Genomic DNA, 5,758 nt, shown 5'->3' with positions numbered 1-5,758 from the left:
ACAAAGTAACAGAAGCTGGTAAAATTATAAAAAAAGGAGGGTTATTTGACTTAATTCTGGTGACTGGAAAGTCCAAACAGCACAGAATTAGCATCTGGCCAGGGCCCTAAGACTGTGTTACAACATAGCAGAGAAGTAGAAAGGCAACCAGCTGCAAGCAGAAGCATGTCAATGGGCTCACTTTATAACAACCTGCTCTCTTGAAAACTCATTCAGTCACACAAACTCTAATCCACTCCTGTGAGACCAGTATTAATCCCCTCCAAGGCTGATGTCCCATGATGTAATCATCTCAGCTAAGCCCCACCTTTTGGGTTCTACCACTTCAACATCATCACATTGGGGAGCAAGCTTTTAGCACACGTACCTTTGCAGGACAAACCCTAACAGCCAGATCTTTATCATATACCTAAGCCAAAACAACCTATCCCTGCACATACAAAATCCAACTGTTTTTACTACTAAGCCAGTATCTTTAAAAAGTTACAAAATTAAGACAATGCTACTCTTCTCAGCAAATATTTTTTGTTGTTCTGGGATATAGTTTTCATAAAACATGCTATTTATGTCAGCATATAGAGGGTTTATCATTATCTTAAATGAATTAAAACATTATAAATTTTAATTCTTAAATGCAATAAATATCAAAAGACATAACCCATGCAAACAAAAGTTCCTCTGTATTCCTCAATGATTTTAAGTGCAAAGGGGCCTGGAGACAAAAGCTTGAGAGCTTCTGGTTCTAAGGAATCTTGGCACAAGACCACAGGACAGGAGGGAGGGGCTCTCTGAAGAGCCAGTGCCCCTGTGCAAATGCTCCAGATTAGAGACTGAATAAACATGACAACTGAAACACCACCATGCCTGAGACTGGGTTCTCTTCTGAAAATCCTACAAAGAAAATTACTTCATCAAATGAGAAAAGTGGAGTATGAGTAGCAGGTGAAATTACTGTAACAATATTAAGTCTATGAAAGTCAGTAAGCATATGAAAATATCCTCACCCTAAGGATCTAGAGACCAAATGGTTGTGTGTGTCACATGTATATGCATAAAACTCTTACAGCAAGAGTTTTTTACAAGTAAAAAAGTAGGATTTTCTACACAGGAGCTTGAAAGTTAATGCAAAGGTCACAAAAATCTTACGGAATGGGCATCGTTTTTCAACTCAACAAATACTTTAACATTGAGGAGGTGAACAAAATCTGAATAGATACTACATAATTAGATGGCTTCACAACTGTCCAGGAGGAACAGCTCTTTCTCACCTCCTTCTCTTGGCAGTCTCCACTATAAAACCTGGAACGCTAAGTACCTTGCCAGCTTCCCTTGCAGCTACGGGGCCATGTGATCTGGCTGTGGCCAATGAGACAGAAGACAGTATATTCTGAGGGCTTCTGGGAAAGTTCTTACTTTCCTGATGAAAAGCAAGAGGAGAGAAGTCTTAGTCTATCCTACCTCCCATCTCCTTCTTCTTCCATCTACTGTGATTGAGACTCCTGGAGCTTGTAACACAAGCTTGAAGACACCAAGCAAAACAGAGTCAAGTGAAAGTAAAGAAAAAAGCCTAGATCTTTCTTGACGTCATCAAGCAACTGAACCAATTCCAGCAAATGCTTACTGCTATACTTCTTATTATGTGAGAGAAACATAATATTTGTTTAAGCCACTGAGAGTCAGGTGGCTGCTGCTTACACCTGCACACATTACTGATGCCTGCTTATTCAGGAAATGGGGAAAAGGCAGAAGAAATCAAAACAGAGTAAGAATCAGGCCGTGCAGTGCCATACAGATGAAGCAACTCCAAAACTAAATGTCTATTTAAAACCTGAACTAAATGCATGCTTACATTATTAAACAATGCCAAAGGTGCAAGAATTTTCATTAACAAAAGTTAAAATAAAGAACTCCTACAACAGTAAGCATTCAACAGTGATTTAAGACCTGAAAAGGTCAAGACAGTCTCTAATCAGATGGGTTTCAATGAAAACATCATTTCTGGGTGTTCTGCCAAGAGCATACATTATTGCCAAACTCCTAATTCCAAATCATATATAAGAATGTGTTAGCTGAAACACAGAAGTTAAAAATAAGACAGTTAAATAGTAATCTCCCTTCTCTCTCAAAGATAAATGTGCCCATTAGCCCTGGATGGTAACAGGAAGATTTCTTTCTCTTACATTCTACATGACTTTTTTTTTCCATTCATGAGCAAGTCAGCATTAAAAAGAATAATAATTTAAGAAGTTGGCTCCTGATCAGCTACTTCACTGAGTTAAAGTGCAATCAGTTTCACACTTACAATTGGAAATATTAAAAATGGGTAAAACTCCTTTGCTCCTATGCAAATGCGTGGATGAGAGGCAGCTGGTACAGTGCACCACATGTGGAGTTCACCTCCTTGCTAAAGCAGATCCTTCACAGCACAGAATTTGTGGCGTTTTACCACCTAGTTAGAGCAGGAAGAGATCAATGTGAAAAGTGAAATGAAATGTTTCAATAACATTTTCCAGGCAGTAGAAGAGATGTCATAAACAGTGCACGATTCATTGCCAAAAAGATTGTTGCTGACAATAACTGCAGCTGATTTCAGAGAAGAAAAAAGTCATTTCAAGTCAGAAAGGTCTAGGGAGTTTACAGAGACAGCAGGATCCCAGCTCAATTGTGAAAGATGCACAGCAACCTGAGAGTGGTCAAAGGAAGCACAGACAGCTTCTTAAAAATGCTGGTTTAAAACAAAAACAGTGGTTTATGTCTGTAATCCCAGCAACTCAGGAGGCGGATATTGAGAGGATGGTGGCTTAAGGCCGGCCCAGACCAAAAACGCTAGGGAGATCCTATCTTAACAAGTCAGAATATCTGTAATACTGGCTACACAGGAGGTAGGTAGGTCTGAGGACAGCCGGGGCAAAAATGCAAGGCTCTATCTGAAAAACGAACTAAAAGCAAAAGAACTGGGGGCATGGCTCAAGTGGTGGTCAGGGGCTGCGGTACAAGCCTGCCAAGTTAGAGAGGAACACAAGACACTCAAAGAGAATGGCAGCTGAAAGGTAGGAACACCCAAGTGGCCATGGGATAAAAATGAACAAATGTGTTCTATACATAAGTGGGATATTCTTCAGCATTCAGAAGGAAGGACATTCTGACACAGTCTGCAACACAGATGACCCCTGAAGACATTATGTTACGTGAAATAGCCAGACACGAGAAAATCCTGCATAATTCCACCTGTATGAAATATCTATAACAGTCAAATTCTTACAGAAAGTGGAGCAGTGGTTGTCAGGAACGAGAGAGGGGCTAGAGGGTGTTATTATTTAAAGGGTATGAAGTTTCAGTTTTCCATTTTTGGCAATGGATGGTGGTGATGGGTGCACAACAGGAATGAGGCTATCACTAGACGAAGGATGGTTGAGATGGCAACAGCTGTTGCTCATTATTTCACTGAACATTTTACAAAGAATGACACCATGTAAGCGAAGGTATGACCTGACAAGAGAAAGTACAGAGCTTAGAGGCACAGATTTGGCAGTAGGTGACCAAAAATAAGGGCGCCATCTTTCTTTCAGGCTCCAGGCCTGAGACACCCCTAGGCCACAAAGGAATTCTGAGCTTCTGAGCAGATGCTACACTTTCATCAGGATAGAACTTCGGTTTTTTTTTTTTTGAGGAACTTATTTTAATGCAATAAAAGAACTTTAGAATCTTTTAAAGCCTTTGGCTTTGGTAAGAACCAGGCTTCCTGCAGACAATCACTTCCAGCTTCCCTTCCCCCCACCTCCACCTTTCCCCAGTGGCCTTGCTCAGAAGGATGTTGATACAAAAGTAGACAAAACAGAGTGCAGGTCACATCTGCATGGCTCAGGTATCTGGAGAACATTATTTAGTTTAATAAAGAGAACTGCAAAGCTGAGCTGCTTCTGACATTTTGAGATCAGTGTTCTCCATCTATTCTAACCCTGAACTAGGAACCGTCAGAGAACCAACATGATAGGCATCCAGTGACTATTTGGAGATTCATATACTCTTAGCAATGAAATGGCTTTAGACTTCTCCAAGAGTTCTCAGTTAGCTCTAGGTCTTTCTATAATGCTGGGGCAGCTCTCATCTGGACTGTGTTATGTCCTGTCCTCTAAATGTGACCCTAACCCCCAAAGTCCTGGGCAGTGATAACTTTGCCTGCACCTCCATAGCTGACCTGTAGTTCAGCATGGTTTCCAGATAAGAAACACCATCCTTGAAATTTGGTCCATCCACTGAGCTTGAAGCAGCCTTCCTGGGTGACTTAATAGAAACTATTATTTTTAGAGAGTGAACTTATTTTTAAGTGAACTCTTGATATTAAAACATCACCAGCAAGAAAATTGCAACTCTGCATTCCTCAGGTCCTTCTACAATGATCTAAGAATTTTTAATCCTTAGATAGATATGGATATTGGGAAATTAAAAATACTTCAGACCACTGAGCATGAGCCTTGATTTTCATTCATGATCTTTTCTGTTTTAATGCTTGTCCTCTTATTCTGCTATTATTTTTAATTAGGAAAAGATGGATAATAGATCACTTTCATTGCTGAGTCTTGTTGGGCTTTGAAAGTCTTTAAGAACAGACTTAAAAAAAAAAAGGAAGAAAAGCATAAAATGTGTCAGGGAAACAGAGTTCCTATCATTTCACTCTCCAATTTTGCCTTTTAAATGTAGTTCTTCTGCCAATGGTTCAGTGAAAGATGGTTTCCTTATTGTCATTTATTAGCCATGACAGGCAGCAACACTTCCCTCAGATACAGTCTCCCTTCACCACAATTACCTAGTAATGCCTGTGAGGCAAAAGACTGCTCAAAACTTCTTCCTTCTGGAATGTTTTTCCCAAAGGCAACAGTTCAAAGCAAACCTCTATTAACTGGAACCCTGACATCTGCAGAATTCTCAGGACAGGACAATTCTACACTTCTGGAGTGATACCAGAAACCAAGACAAAATTACACACAGTCCAGTGACCAGGAATACCAGCTCAGCAATACAGTTCAGAGGTGGAACCCCTGGATGCCCACACGATAGCACTGACACCTCATAACCAACCCAGCCACAGACTGTCACTACACGTGCATCCCTCTTTGTAAGGACCCTTCCTCAAAGAAGAAATGCTTTTCACTAAAATTCAATGTAACAAACTGAGACCAAATAAATAAGATAATATCAAAATTAAACAAATGACACGCATCAGTGGCTTATTAGCCATGGACATATTTACAAATGTGACATAAAAACTGCACACTCCTGGCTAACAGGACTCATAACTTGTAACTTGGAGCAACATAAAAAATAGAACACAGCCTTTTTACTGGTTTTGTTCTTCCACATCCTTTTTGTTTTATGTGTTTTGAAGGTAAGGGATTTGGAGAGAGATAAATTGAAGAGGAAAAGGGAGACTCAGAAAGAAAGGTAGAGGATGTGGGAGGACAGGCTTGAGGACTGAAGCATGCTGGGAAGGAGGGGCTGTGACGTATCAGATGGTCACACCTGACAGCGAGCAGGGAACCCTGGAAAGAGAGTGTGAGAGCGTCTTCCTAACACCCCAAATCTGGTTCATAAGAAGCATGACCAACCAGCCAACCCCGGGAAAGCACACAGCGTTAATACCTCAGACTGTTCTGAGCAGTAAACCCACATAATGTGCCTCTCAGACAACACAGAAACAACAGAGTGAAGCATATAATTATAATAATATAAAAATGAGCATACTTTGGTGTAGATTTTA

The sequence above is a fragment of the Castor canadensis genome, chromosome 14, assembly GCF_047511655.1.
Source record: "Castor canadensis chromosome 14, mCasCan1.hap1v2, whole genome shotgun sequence".
Lineage (NCBI taxonomy): Eukaryota > Metazoa > Chordata > Mammalia > Rodentia > Castoridae > Castor > Castor canadensis.
Note: the sequence above shows the minus strand (reverse complement) of the source record.